Here is a 15,248-nt window from a genome sequence, read left to right as displayed (position 1 = left end):
CAGGGCCCAAGCACTTGGGCCATCCTCCACTGCCATCCTGGGCCACAGCAGAGAGTTGGACTGGAAGAGGAGCAACTGGGACTAGTACCTGGTGCCCCAACTGGGCAACTGGGACCAGAACCTGGGGTGTCGGCACCACAGGTGGAGGATTAGCCGAGTGAGCCGCAGCCGGCCTAGAACTTTGTTTTGTACCTTCCACAGGATGGCCGGTTGTGTTCTCATTTTGTATTTTTTTTTTTTTTTTGACAGGCAGAGTGGTCTTCCTTTTGCTGTTGGTTCACCCTCCAATGGCCGCCATGGCTGGCACGCTGTGGCCGGCGCACCACGCTGATCTGAAGGCAGGAGCCAGGTGCTTCTCCTGGTCTCCCATGGGGTGCAGGGCCCAAGGACTTGGGCCATCCTCCACTGCACTCCCTGGCCACAGCAGAGAGCTGGCCTGGAAGAGGGGCAACCAGGAAAGAATCCAGTGCCCCGACCAGGACTAGAACCCGGTGTGCCAGCGCCACTAGGTGGAGGATTAGCCTAGTGAGCCATGGTGCTGGCCTCATTTCATATTGTTTTATGCACACAGCGTCCCCTCTGTCAATAGGCCAGAGCTGGAGCTACATGGGTTGCAGGCATGCAGCACCGGGTCACACTCAAGTAGCACTTACGGCACCTTTTGGGGTCAAGTCCGTTGTACGGGGAAATTTTCAGATGAATTTTTTCACCGCAGAGGAAGAACTGTGCTCCAGAGAAGTGACTGGGCGAGTGCCTGGGTTGCGTCTTACCGTGGCTCCTGAGAGGCTGCTGCAGAATCTGCCAGCGCCCCTCACCCGGTGGACTCGTCCCTGAGCCGAGGGTCAGCGTCCCAGGACTGCGCGCCTGGCCTGGTCCCTGACCAGCTGTGATCTCACATCACAGCAGCGTGACCCGCGGTGTGACGACTTGTGCCAGAGCCTAGAGCCGTCCACTTTGCAGCTTCCATTGCCCACATGGCCTTTGCACCAGCCAGCAGATCTCTGGCCGTGCAGCCAAGATGCCCGCCGTGGGACGAGAAAGCCGCCTGCTCCTCGCAGACGGGCACCAGCCAGCCAGCCGGGAGGAGCTGGTGGGACACTGAGGGCAGGCTTGGTGAAGGGAAGGTTTCCCCAAAGCCCAAGACCCAGCGTCCTGCCGCGGTGTCTGGGAACCCGGCCCGCGGTCCCGCAGCCCCCGGGGGGCTGTCCTGGGCCCCTTCCTCCCCCTCTCTGCCTCTCAACCGCGAGGCCTCGCTCTCCCGTGCCCTGCTCACCTTTGGCTTTTCGCTTGTTTTTGAGGAATTTGAACTCACAGCATTCCCGGCCTCTGCGTGGGCCCCTGTGACTCAGTGTTGGCCACGCCTCCACGGTGGTCACTGCGCTCGCTCTGAGGCACGCGCAGCGGTCACTGATGCTGAGGGTCGTCAGCCTTCCTCCACTGGGGAAGAAAGTGCTGGTTTCTGTCAGGTGTGATCTGTGCCTGCGTGCCTCCCGCCGCACCTCTGAAGCCGCCTTTGAAATCAGGAAGTTCTCCTCCTCTGATCTTGAAATCGCCTCCGCCGTGATCTTGGGTCTATGCCTAAAAGCAGCGTGGGGCTAACGCCCACTGCTGGTGTCAGGTAGGGGCTGGGCATTGGTGGCCCCAGTTTTATTGGGTGGAGTGAGCCCATGCGCTTCAGCACCACCCTCCTCCCGAAGCAGGTGCCGGCTGTGGCTGAGTCTGTCTCCCTCCTTGTGCCCTTGCACCATTCTTATCGCCGTGCCAACAAGCGGATGAGCCGAAGTCCAGCATGCTGTGACCCTGACGTCTCCCTCCTCTGCTGGGCCGGGCGCCTGGCGGCAGGGCCCCGGGCTCCCTGCTTCTGTGTCTGCAGCACTCGGGGCGCTTCATGGGGGCTCCCCTTGGGTTGCCCTATGGGATCGGTGAGCTTGCGAGTTGGGAGCTGGCACTGTGTGGGGAGACCCCAGTGTGGGTCCAGGTTGGGGAGGGGGAGGCTCCCGCAAGGATACCGGGGGCACCTGGACAGAAAGGAGGGCTTGGGAGCATCAGGTTTCTTTTCTTTCCGATGTATCATGACAAAAACAGCAAGCCCAGACACTTCCCACATGTAGAAGTGTCCACTGGTCTCCACTGGTCTCCACTGGTCTCCACTGGTCTCAGATGTGGGAGACACCTGGATGGGCGTGGGGTGGGCGGTGGGAGCGAGAAACAGGCTGGGCATGGCTACGCCCCTGTGACCCACACTGCGCATGGAATGGATCACTTTTTTAAAGATCTATTTATTTATTTGAAAGTGGAAGTTACAGAGAGAGGGGGAAGAGAGATCTTCAGTCTGCGCTCCACTCTCCAGATGGGTGCAACAGCCAGAGCTGGGGCAGACCAAAGCAGGAACCAGGAGCTTCATCTGGGTCCCCCACGTGTGTGGCAGGGGCCCACGCACTTGAGCCACCCACTGCTGGCTTCCCAGGCACATTCGCAGGGAGCTGGATCAGAAGTGGAGCAGCCGGGACACGAACTGGTGCCCACGTGGGATGCTGGTGTTGCCGGTGGTGACTCCGCCCACTACGCCACAACACCGTCACCATGGGCCACATTTTACTAGAGATCGTGGCTTTGTGGTTTACAGATCTGGAGCAGGGGCAGGGGTTGCGGCGCAGCAGGTTAGGAGCTGCCTGGGACGCCAGACCCTCCTGTCTGAGTGCCCATTTGAGTCCTGGCTGCTCGGCTCCCTGCTAATGCGTCTGGGGAGGTGGCAGAGATGGCTGAAGATGTTTGGGGACTGAGCCAGCATGGAAGATCTCTCTCTGTCTCTCCATCTCTCACAGTCACTCTGCCTTTCAAAGAATGTGTGTGTGTGTGTGTATTTTTATTTGTAAAGAAAAGCATCTTGAGCGACGGCTTAGCAGACCTGCTGGCTGTGGACCCTGCCGGCTTCCGCAGGGAGCCTGTGCAGGGGCCTTCTTGGGGCGGTCCCCGCTGCCTTGGCCTCCACCCTCCCCCCTCGGCCACCTCACTTCCCGTCAGCTCATGGCCCCGGGCCGGTTCCCGCAGAGCCTGGCTGTCACTTGCATTTCAGCTGCCACCTCGACAGTCCTTCTGTCTGGGGCTGCTTATGTGACGCCCCCGCATCTGCTGGGGTCTGCGGCTCCCCAGCACGTGGTCAGACCGGCTGGCCCGTTTCACGTCCTCGTCCACCTGCGAACGCCTCCAGTGAGGTCTTACTTCTTCTGCATCAGCGCTGTTGGGGAACCTTGGCCGCTATTTAATGTGCATTTGTTTCAAGTGAGGGGTTATAGCGCTAGCCCAGGTGGCACCTCTGAGTGACAGGCAGAGCTCCTTCAGTGGTCAGGCGCTGAGCACCCAGCACACCCGGCGCTGTCACACCAGGGACGCCGTGGTGACCAAGTCGATGAGGTGATGGGGGGGGGGGGGCTCTGAACAAGAGGCCACGGTCAGGGTGGCCTGGGGCTGTGAGGCCGCAGAATTCAGTCTCCTTGTTCTTGTCAGTTGGATTTCCTTGCCATGAAATTTCTGCTGTACAAGCCTGGGAAACAAATCCCTTGAACATTTCTGCCTGCAGAAGTCACACATCGAAGAGAAAGTTGGTTATTGCACGCATCTGTATGTTCCTAGAAAGGAAAATACTACCACAAACTTGGTTCTCTTAGGCAGTGACACAGGACAGACTCCACGCCTTTCTGTGAAAGTCCTTTTCCTAGTTTTGCTCCCCAGTAAACAGCTACATCCTTGCTTTCTGCTTCCCGCCAGTACGCACGTAACAGTGCTGATAAAGGTGGCCTTTAGCGCCGTCTAGTGGCTGCCTGAATATAGAACACTAAGAATTACCTTTAAGCTAAATAGGAAGGGGGAAACAACCAAATAGAGCATTTAAATATGCAACATGTTAGCTCTCTTTTTAAAAAGAGTTCTGTTCTTTAAAGGCATAGTTACAGAGAGGGAAAGAGAGGGGAGAGATGGAGATGGATAGATACCTTCCGGATGGTTCACTCCCCAAATAGCCGCAATTGCCAGGGCTGGGCCAATCTAAAGCCAGGAGACAGGAACTTTTGGGTCTCCCATGTGGCTGCCGGGGCCCAAGCACTTGGGCCATCCTCCACCGCTTTCCCAGGCATGTTAGCAGGGAGCTGGATTGCAAGTGGAGTGGCTGGGACTTGAACTGACGCCCATATGGGATGCTGGCATTGCAGGCAGCAGCTTTACCCACCATGCAACAGCTCCATCCCCCAACATATTAGCTTGTACAAGCTTTATTTTATTTATTTGAAAGACAGATATTCCACCCCCCGGTTCACTCCCCGAATGCTTGCAACAGCCAGGGCTGGGCCAGGCTGAAGCCGGGAGCCTGGCACTCAATCTAGGTTGCTTTCGGGGTGCATGTTAGCAGGAAGCTGGAGTGCGGAGATCTGGAACTTGAACCCTGTATTCTGATACAGGATGCAGGATCCCATGCAGCATCTTAATAAAGCACCTGCCCCCTGAGCAGGTTTCTGGCTAAAACTGCCCCCTGCAGGCCAAGGAAGAAGAACCCCCAGAGATAGTCTGCAGCACCGGCATCACATATGGGCACCAGTTCAAGTCCCAGCTGCTCCACTTGCAACCCAGCTCCCCATAATGCACCTGGGAAGACAGCTGAAGATGGGTCAAGTCCTTAGACCCCTGCACCCGTGTGGGAGACCAAAGGAAGCTCCTGGCTCCTGGCTTCAGCCTGGCCCAGCCCTGACCACTGTGGCCGGTTGGGGAGTGAACCAGCAGATGGAAGATTTTTCTCTCCCTGTCTATCCCTCTCTCAGTAACTCTACTCTTCAAATAAATAAAAAGTTAATATTTAAGAAAAAAAAACCTTTTTGAGCATCCTGCTGGTCATGTGGAGGAAACCGGAGGTGTAAACACCACTGCATCTGTTAACATCTCCACAGGGCATTGTCTGCCCTGACACGGAAGGACCACGTCACCCTGGTGGCTGGTGGCCTTGCTTCCACAGGAACTCCGGCTTGGCCACTGCGGAGCACCAAGACATGTCCTGGTCTGAGGTAACACCGCCACTCCTCTCTCTCCCACTGATGGTGGCACACACCCCGGTGAGACGTCACACTCACACTGTGTGGTCTGAGTTACCCCACTGCTCCTCACTCTCCCACTGATGGTGGCACACACCACGGTGAGACGTCACACTCACACTGTGTGGTCTGAGTTACCCCACTGCTCCTCTCTCTTCCACTGATGGTGGCACACACCACGGTGAGACGTCACACTCACACTGTGTGGTCTGAGTTACCCCGTCACTCCTCTCTCTCCCACTGATGGTGGCACACACCACGGTGAGACGTCACACTCACACTGTGTGGTCTGAGTTACCCCGTCACTCCTCTCTCTCCCACTGATGGTGGCACACACCACGGTGTGACGTCACACTCACACTGTGTGGTCTGAGTTACCCCGTCACTCCTCTCTCTCCCACTGATGGTGGCACACACCACGGTGAGACGTCACACTCACACTGTGTGGTCTGAGTTACCCCGTCACTCCTCTCTCTCCCACTGATGGTGGCACACACCACGGTGTGACGTCACACTCACACTGTGTGGTCTGAGTTACCCCACTGCTCCTCTCTCTCCCACTGATGGTGGCACACACCACGGTGAGATGTCACACTCACACTGTGTGGTCTGAGTTAACCCCACCGCTCCTCTCTCTCCCACTGATGGTGGCACACACCACGGTGTGACGTCACACTCACACTGTGTGGTCTGAGTTACCCCACTGCTCCTCACTCTCCCACTGATGGTGGCACACACCACGGTGAGACGTCACACTCACACTGTGTGGTCTGAGTTAACCCCACTGCTCCTCTCTCTCCCACTGATGGTGGCACACACCACGGTGAGACGTCACACTCACACTGTGTGGTCTGAGTTACCCCGTCACTCCTCTCTCTCCCACTGATGGTGGCACACACCACGGTGAGACGTCACACTCACACTGTGTGGTCTGAGTTACCCCGTCACTCCTCTCTCTCCCACTGATGGTGGCACACACCACGGTGTGACGTCACACTCACACTGTGTGGTCTGAGTTACCCCACTGCTCCTCTCTCTCCCACTGATGGTGGCACACACCACAGTGAGACGTCACACTCACACTGTGTGGTCTGAGTTACCCCGTCACTCCTCTCTCTCCCACTGATGGTGGCACACACCACGGTGAGACGTCACACTCACACTGTGTGGTCTGAGTTACCCCGTCACTCCTCTCTCTCCCACTGATGGTGGCACACACCACGGTGAGACGTCACACTCACACTGTGTGGTCTGAGTTACCCCGTCACTCCTCTCTCTCCCACTGATGGTGGCACACACCACGGTGAGACGTCACACTCACACTGTGTGGTCTGAGTTACCCCGTCACTCCTCTCTCTCCCACTGATGGTGGCACACACCACAGTGAGACGTCACACTCACACTGTGTGGTCTGAGTTACCCCCACTGCTCCTCTCTCTCCCACTGATGGTGGCACACACCACGGTGAGACGTCACACTCACACTGTGTGGTCTGAGTTACCCCACTGCTCCTCTCTCTCCCACTGATGGTGGCACACACCACGGTGAGACGTCACACTCACACTGTGTGGTCTGAGTTACCCCGTCACTCCTCTCTCTCCCACTGATGGTGGCACACACCACAGTGAGACATCACACTCACACTGTGTGGTCTGAGTTAACCCCACTGCTCCTCTCTCTCCCACTGATGGTGGCACACACCACGGTGAGACATCACACTCACACTGTGTGGTCTGAGTTTACCCCGCCGCTCCTCACTCTCCCACTGATGGTGGCACACACCACGGTGTGACGTCACACTCACACTGTGTGGTCTGAGTTACCCCACTGCTCCTCTCTCTCCCACTGATGGTGGCACACACCACGGTGAGACGTCACACTCACACTGTGTGGTCTGAGTTACCCCGTCACTCCTCTCTCTCCCACTGATGGTGGCACACACCACGGTGAGACGTCACACTCACACTGTGTGGTCTGAGTTACCCCCACTGCTCCTCTCTCTCCCACTGATGGTGGCACACACCACAGTGAGACGTCACACTCACACTGTGTGGTCTGAGTTACCCCGTCACTCCTCTCTCTCCCACTGATGGTGGCACACACCACGGTGAGACGTCACACTCACACTGTGTGGTCTGAGTTACCCCACTGCTCCTCACTCTCCCACTGATGGTGGCACACACCACGGTGAGACGTCACACTCACACTGTGTGGTCTGAGTTAACCCCACTGCTCCTCTCTCTCCCACTGATGGTGGCACACACCACGGTGAGACGTCACACTCACACTGTGTGGTCTGAGTTACCCCCACTGCTCCTCTCTCTCCCACTGATGGTGGCACACACCACGGTGAGACGTCACACTCACACTGTGTGGTCTGAGTTACCCCGTCACTCCTCTCTCTCCCACTGATGGTGGCACACACCACGGTGTGACGTCACACTCACACTGTGTGGTCTGAGTTTACCCCGCCGCTCCTCACTCTCCCACTGATGGTGGTACACACCACGGTGTGACGTCACACTCACACTGTGTGGTCTGAGTTACCCCACTGCTCCTCTCTCTCCCACTGATGGTGGCACACACCACGGTGAGACGTCACACTCACACTGTGTGGTCTGAGTTTACCCCACCACTCCTCTCTCTCCCACTGATGGTGGCACACACCACGGTGAGACGTCACACTCACACTGTGTGGTCTGAGTTACCCCGTCACTCCTCTCTCTCCCACTGATGGTGGCACACACCACGGTGTGACGTCACACTCACACTGTGTGGTCTGAGTTACCCCACTGCTCCTCACTCTCCCACTGATGGTGGCACACACCACGGTGTGACGTCACACTCACACTGTGTGGTCTGAGTTTACCCCGCCGCTCCTCTCTCTCCCACTGATGGTGGCACACACCACAGTGAGACGTCACACTCACACTGTGTGGTCTGAGTTACCCCCACTGCTCCTCTCTCTCCCACTGATAGTGGCACACACCACGGTGAGACGTCACACTCACACTGTGTGGTCTGAGTTACCCCACTGCTCCTCTCTCTCCCACTGATGGTGGCACACACCACGGTGAGACGTCACACTCACACTGTGTGGTCTGAGTTACCCCGTCACTCCTCTCTCTCCCACTGATGGTGGCACACACCACAGTGAGACATCACACTCACACTGTGTGGTCTGAGTTAACCCCACTGCTCCTCTCTCTCCCACTGATGGTGGCACACACCACGGTGAGACATCACACTCACACTGTGTGGTCTGAGTTTACCCCGCCGCTCCTCACTCTCCCACTGATGGTGGCACACACCACGGTGTGACGTCACACTCACACTGTGTGGTCTGAGTTACCCCACTGCTCCTCTCTCTCCCACTGATGGTGGCACACACCACGGTGTGACGTCACACTCACACTGTGTGGTCTGAGGTAACCCCACTGCTCCTCACTCTCCCACTGATGGTGGCACACACCCCGGTGAGACATCACACTCACACTGTGTGGTCTGAGTTAACCCCGCCGCTCCTCACTCTCCCACTGATGGTGGCACACACCACGGTGAGACATCACACTCACACTGTGTGGTCTGAGTTACCCCACTGCTCCTCTCTCTCCCACTGATGGTGGCACACACCACGGTGAGACGTCACACTCACACTGTGTGGTCTGAGTTACCCCGTCACTCCTCTCTCTCCCACTGATGGTGGCACACACCACGGTGAGACGTCACACTCACACTGTGTGGTCTGAGTTACCCCACTGCTCCTCACTCTCCCACTGATGGTGGCACACACCACGGTGAGACGTCACACTCACACTGTGTGGTCTGAGTTAACCCCACTGCTCCTCTCTCTCCCACTGATGGTGGCACACACCACGGTGAGACGTCACACTCACACTGTGTGGTCTGAGTTACCCCCACTGCTCCTCTCTCTCCCACTGATGGTGGCACACACCACGGTGAGACGTCACACTCACACTGTGTGGTCTGAGTTACCCCGTCACTCCTCTCTCTCCCACTGATGGTGGCACACACCACGGTGTGACGTCACACTCACACTGTGTGGTCTGAGTTTACCCCGCCGCTCCTCACTCTCCCACTGATGGTGGTACACACCACGGTGTGACGTCACACTCACACTGTGTGGTCTGAGTTACCCCACTGCTCCTCTCTCTCCCACTGATGGTGGCACACACCACGGTGAGACGTCACACTCACACTGTGTGGTCTGAGTTACCCCGTCACTCCTCTCTCTCCCACTGATGGTGGCACACACCACGGTGTGACGTCACACTCACACTGTGTGGTCTGAGTTTACCCCGCCGCTCCTCTCTCTCCCACTGATGGTGGCACACACCACAGTGAGACGTCACACTCACACTGTGTGGTCTGAGTTTACCCCGCCGCTCCTCTCTCTCCCACTGATGGTGGCACACACCACGGTGAGACGTCACACTCACACTGTGTGGTCTGAGTTAACCCCACTGCTCCTCTCTCTCCCACTGATGGTGGCACACACCACGGTGAGACGTCACACTCACACTGTGTGGTCTGAGTTAACCCCACTGCTCCTCTCTCTCCCACTGATGGTGGCACACACCACGGTGAGACGTCACACTCACACTTTGTGGTCTGAGTTACCCCGTCACTCCTCTCTCTCCCACTGATGGTGGCACACACCACGGTGTGACGTCACACTCACACTGTGTGGTCTGAGTAACAGGAGCAAATGCGATCTAAGACTGGATTCTCAGGTGCACTTTCCCGTGTTCTTGGTATAGTGTCGATGCACACATTGCTTACGTATCCTGGGATAAGAAATTAACATTTCATGGTTCTGATAGCTTTATTTCTTCACTAGATTGGCTCAGCGACAGCTTACACACAACCTCCTCTACATTTCCACGACTCAGTTTTGTCATTGCCCGTCTTCCACATCTGTCGTAGCCAATGTGTATCAGAGCAGAAAGTGCCACATCGTGAGCCACTGGGGGGCGCCAACAGCAGCGACGCGCTCCGGTCAGCCTTGGGATCTCTGTGGGAATAGCAGCTGGTGGCGGGGTTGTGTTCTGTCCCTGAGCTGGTGCAGCGTCCGACTCAGCCTGGCAAGGGATTCCCTTATGGTAAGCTCCTTCCACGCCGATGTCTACCATCACATCAAAGCCGTGCTCGGTGGGAGAGGCAGTAAATGTTGCACTGGAGAGCAGCCAGCCTTTCATGGCACTACAATCACAGCGTGTCAGCAGCGGTGTTGAGCTGTCAGGACCTGAATGCCGTAGTTAAGCTTAGTTCTTGGGGCCAGCGTGTGGCCCAGCGGGTTAAGCTACCTGCAGTGCCGGCATCCCTGTGAGTGCTTTTTGAAGTCCCAGAAGCTCCACTTCCTGTCCAGCTGCCCGCTGACGTGCCCGGGGAAAGCAGTAGATAATGGCCCGGGTGCTTGGGCCCTGCCACTCACGTGGAAGACCGGGATGGAGCTCCAGGCTCCTGGCTTCTGCCTGGCCCAGTGCTGGCTATTGTGGTTATTTGGGGAGTAAACCAGTGGATAAAGATCTTTCTCTTTCTGTCTCTGCCTCTCTATAACTCTACCTTTGAAATAAAATAAATACATCTTTTTTAAAAAAAGATTGATCTCGGGGCTGGTGCTGTGGCACAGTAGATTAACACCCTGACCTGAAGTGCCGGCATCCCATATGGGCGCTGGTTTGAGACCTGGCTGCTCCACTTCCGATCCAGCTCTTTGCTATGTCCTGGGAAGGCAGTAGCAGAGGGCCCAAGTCCTTGGGCCCCTGCACCTACGCAGGAGACCCAGAATAAGCTCCTGGCTCCTGGCTTCAGATCAGCCCAGCCCCAGTCATTGTGGCCAATTGGGGAGTGAACCAGCGGATGGAGGATGCCCCCCCTCCCCCGCCTCTCCTTCTCTCTGTGTAACTCTGACTTTCAAATAAATTAAATCTTAAAAAAAAGAGTGATCTCACGCTGCTGCCACACGATGCACACGCAGAGAAGGCAGTGCTGTTTCAACTGCCCCAGAGGCCTGGGCTGAAGCACTGCCCAGCCGTGGCAGCCAGGGCTGCTCTGAAGGGAGGAGAAGTGGTCCACACCGGAGGGACAGAGGTGGTGGCGGTGGTGGCGGCCCTGCCGGCCCTCAGAGCAGTGGTTGTTGTCTGAATTCCGCCTCCATAGGAGGAGGAGAGCCTGAAGAGGCAGGCTCCTGGTGTCAGGAGGGAAGTGGCTTTTCGAAGCTACTGTTGCTTATCCTCTACCCTTAGTCAAGGTCTGTTCACAGCTGCCCCAAATCAAAACAACATCGTGGGCCTCCCCCTACCCAGCATCTACTGTGGTCCAACCACCCTCGCCTGTGTGTGGGGGCAGACATGGCCTCCTTCCCTAGTGTGGTTGCCCTGGAAAGCCCGCCAGGGCCATTAGGGCTCACGGTTCCCAGCCCCAAATGGGACCCCGGGGCTAGCTTTTGGCGCCACGTCTTCTCTGCAGGAAAACAGCGTGGTGTTGGCGGCCACGGTAGGACACGCGGACTGGAGGTGGCCTCTGTTGCTCTGGCCTGCTCAGTCTGCCATGGCTGTGGTTTGCACAGAAGATGAGAAGAACCAGCAGGTCACATTGGAGGGAGAGAGCGATGCCAGTTACTGAAACCCTCCACTGTTGTGCCAGGACCACCGTGGCTGGGCCATGCCTGTCCCGCGGAGGCGTCTCCTGCACAGGCTCGACACAGGGGAGACAACGCCCCGAGTCAGGCGCAGGGTCCTCTGGGCTTCACTGGCAGAGAACATGCAACTGAGCATCCTTTGAGCCTGTGCCCTGCCGCCTGCGCGGTGCCCACGGCGAGGCGCTGGGTGGCTTGAGGCTGCGCCCCACTCGCTACCTGCTGGGGTGCCCGAGCTGCTGCCCCATGGCTGCAGAGCCCCTCCCAACAGGGCCCACTGGAAAGCTGCACACCAAGGGCCTACCAGACCTGGAGGAACTCCAAGTCGTGCAGTGGGCGCGTCACGCTCTCCCTGGACGGTGGAGGAGCCGTGCAGCATGCCAGCTACCTGCAGGGCACTGCTGGCTGCCCCTGAGTGGGGTTCCTGCACGTGGAAGTTCACAGGATCGGGGCTCCTGGAAGAGATTCCCCAAGGTGAGTTACATCTGCCATCCTTCCTCCCACCTCGTCTCGTCAGGGACAACCAGGGAGATGTCCACACAAGATGCTCCACCTGTTGAGACCCGACGGTGAGGCAGACGTGTGGCAGCTGTTCAGCACTGGTTGGGCCTCAGCCACGTGCCGCAGGTCAGGTGCCACGGTTCCCGTGACCGGGGACCCTGAGCTCCCAGAGTCTGGCTGCTTTAGGCCGGCGCTGAGAGAGGCTGCAGGTTCTATGGGGGTGGGCTGCGGCTGTGTCGCCAATGCCGCAGAATTCACACCCGTGCTCCGGTGCCTGGACATCCAGACAAGGTGCCCCGATGTGGTTTCTGGGCAGGGCTCCTGTCCCGGCCCCTTCTCAACAGGCTCACAGGCTAAGGGCTGGAGACTCCTCCTCCTCTCAGGAGGCCCAGGCTTACCAGGCCGTCACCCCCATGACCTCCCTGACCTTGACTGTGTCCTGGAGACTCTCCAGGGGATCAGGGATTTGCGTTGTAAATTCAGTCCACAGCAGGGGTTGAGGTGCAGCCCCAAACCAAGTGAAGCCTCGAGGGTTTTCCTTCACCAGGGTTTAGGAGACTACTTGACGGCTGACATGTCATCGCTGCAGCAGGTGAGGTCATGTTTCCAACCACATCCTCTGTTCTGTAGAACTTTCCCGACTCCCAGACTGAGGACGACTATTCTTTCTGTATATTAAAAATATACAAATCGCCACGTGAATCATGGGCTATTTTGGGTAAGTGCACTGTAGCTTATGCAGTAAACTAGACTGCCGGGTCCACCCTCTGCTGATCACAGTTGCGCTGGGTTGACTGCTGAGCGTGTGCTGGGCTCCAACGTCCGTTACTTCCCAGCATGCACGTGAGGTGCCTCCTCTTCACACCGCAGCAAACAGGATCACGCAGGACTTAGGATGAGAGTCAGCCAGATTTCACGCCCAAGCCAAGAAATCCCTGTCCTGTCGGTGTTGGTGTTATGTTGATTGGAGCGGACGACAGCTATCAGATCCTCCTGGGATGTTTCTCACCCACAGGGAGTTCTCGTCTCACGCCACAAAACACAGGTGTACACAGAGACCCGGCCCCAGAGCCAGGCTAAAGTCGGGGCCTGGGAACATCCCTGGGGGGCCTAGTGACGGGCTCCGCCTCTGCAGAGGAACACTGATGCCCTGGTCTCCGAACCAGGGTGCTGCCTAATGTGGGACAACGTGTTTGCAGACGTAACTGACCCGAGGCGCGCGAGCTGAGCTCTCTGGCTGCCCGGGGTGGGGTGGGGGGCCTGTATCCACCGTCCTCGCAGGAGATGCTTAGAAGAGGGTGGGGGTAGGGGTGGGGGTGGGGGTGGGGGGCCTGTATCCACCATCCTCTCAGGAGATGCGCAGAAGCAGACGGCGGTGGGGGTGGGGTGGGGTGGGGGGCCTGTATCCACCGTCCTTGCAGGAGATGCACAGAAGGGGGTGGGGGTGGGGGTGGGGGGAGGCCTGGCGCCCCCACAGCCAACCCTGGCCCAGCTCAGCTCCGTCCCCAGGGTCCCGCCCAAGCCCGGGTTCCTGACTCACACCAGCAAGAGTAAACTTCTGCCGTGTAAGCCCAGCTTGCTGTAACATCTGACAGCATCCTTAGGATCTACGCGCTACAACGCAGCCAAAGCGACTCGGGCAGGAGTGAACACAGGCGTGCGAGAGAAAAAATAAGATAACCCAGGCCCTGTCTCTGCCACTCGGATTCGGCAGGAGTCGCCCCACACTGCGCCGCGGAACCCTCGTCAGCCTCAGCGCCCGCCCTGAGCAGGCCCCGCGGGCTCTGCGTGCGGCTACGCCCGCGCAGTCAGCGCACACCGGGCACCGCAGCCGCACAGGGTGGGAGGACGCGTGGGCCGGGAGCTCGTGCGCGGGTGGCGCCTCTCGCGTGGCTCCCGCCCGTGTGTCCTGGAGCGGACGGGGTTCAGGGCGTGCAGCTGCCATCTTCGGGCCACAACCACAAGAAGAAGCCTCCGTCACGGATGGGCCCAGGGCGGCAGGAGCAGCCACCCGGCCGCCCTCGCACAGCGCCGGGGCCCGGGCGCCAGCTGCTCACGGCACCGCGGAGGAGGCGCCTCAGGGCCGCGCCTGGGAGCTGCGTGCCGCGCCGCGCCAAGCCCCCGACGCTGCGTCACGTGACGCACGTGACGACCCGGGGCTGCGTCGCACCTCGCCAGCCACGCCCCCGACGCTGCGTCACGTGACGACCCTGGGCTGCATCGCACCTCGCCACGCCACGCCCCCGACGCTGCATCACGTGACGACCCTGGGCTGCGTCGCACCTCGCCACGCCACGCCCCTGACGCTGTGTCACGTGACGACCCGGGGTGGGTCGCGCCATGCCATGCCACGGCGCTCGCTGAGAACGCCTGAGGCGTCGTCACGTGACGACCAGAGCCTCGCCTCGCCTCGCCTCGCCTCGCCCCGCCCCGCCACGTCACGTCACGTCACGTCACGTCGCGTCGCGTCGCACCCCGCCCTCGACGCTGCGCCGCGCCCGTGCCGGGGCGGAGAGGCGGGGTTCGGAGGGCGCGGGCGGCGCGCCAGGGCTCGCTCCTCGGGCCGTGTGGCCAGTCCTGGTCCGGCACGTGCGGCCCACCGACGGACTCCCCGGCCAGCGCGCCCGGGGCTGCTTGGAGCCTGCGGTGGAGCCGCCGCCCTCCCGGATGCAGCGATTGTTGCGGGCAGAAAGGTAAGTGGGCCGCGTCAGCACCGCCGCCCGAGCCCGCGCGTGCTGAGGCCTCCCGGAGGAGGTGCGGGCGAGAGGGGAGCATGTCTGGGTGCGCGGCCTCCAGCCCCGCGCCACCCTGAGTGGCACCTGCCTGCTCGTGCACACGCTGGGAGGCCGCAGGTGACGGCGCAGGCGTTTGGCTGCCACCGCTGTGGGATAGATGTCACGCGGGCTCCTGGCTTCAGCCTCACCCAGCTGTGGCTGTCGGGCGTGACCCCGCAGGTGAAAGCCCTCTGTGTCTCCAGACGGCCCCCAGCAGAGCCTCAGCTGTTCAGG

At 59.1% G+C, this 15,248-nt stretch overlaps 1 protein-coding gene across 1 annotated transcript in view; it reads left to right on the top strand.

Annotated features, from left to right (window-relative positions):
* The first annotated feature begins 14,800 nt into the window (after positions 1 to 14,800).
* The window catches only part of SLC38A4 (solute carrier family 38 member 4), a 72,494-nt gene continuing 72,046 nt past the window's right edge, over positions 14,801 to 15,248 (top strand). The window contains exon 1 of the mRNA XM_051851005.3: positions 14,801 to 14,933. The gene's annotated coding sequence lies outside the window, so the exon portion shown is untranslated. The remainder of the gene's footprint in view (positions 14,934 to 15,248) is intronic.

The sequence above is a fragment of the Oryctolagus cuniculus genome, chromosome 9 (assembly GCF_051225735.1).
Source record: "Oryctolagus cuniculus isolate XC-2025 breed Fujian yellow rabbit chromosome 9, ASM5122573v1, whole genome shotgun sequence".
NCBI classification, from domain to species: Eukaryota; Metazoa; Chordata; class Mammalia; order Lagomorpha; family Leporidae; genus Oryctolagus; species Oryctolagus cuniculus.
This window is presented reverse-complemented; position numbering and strand designations above follow the sequence as displayed.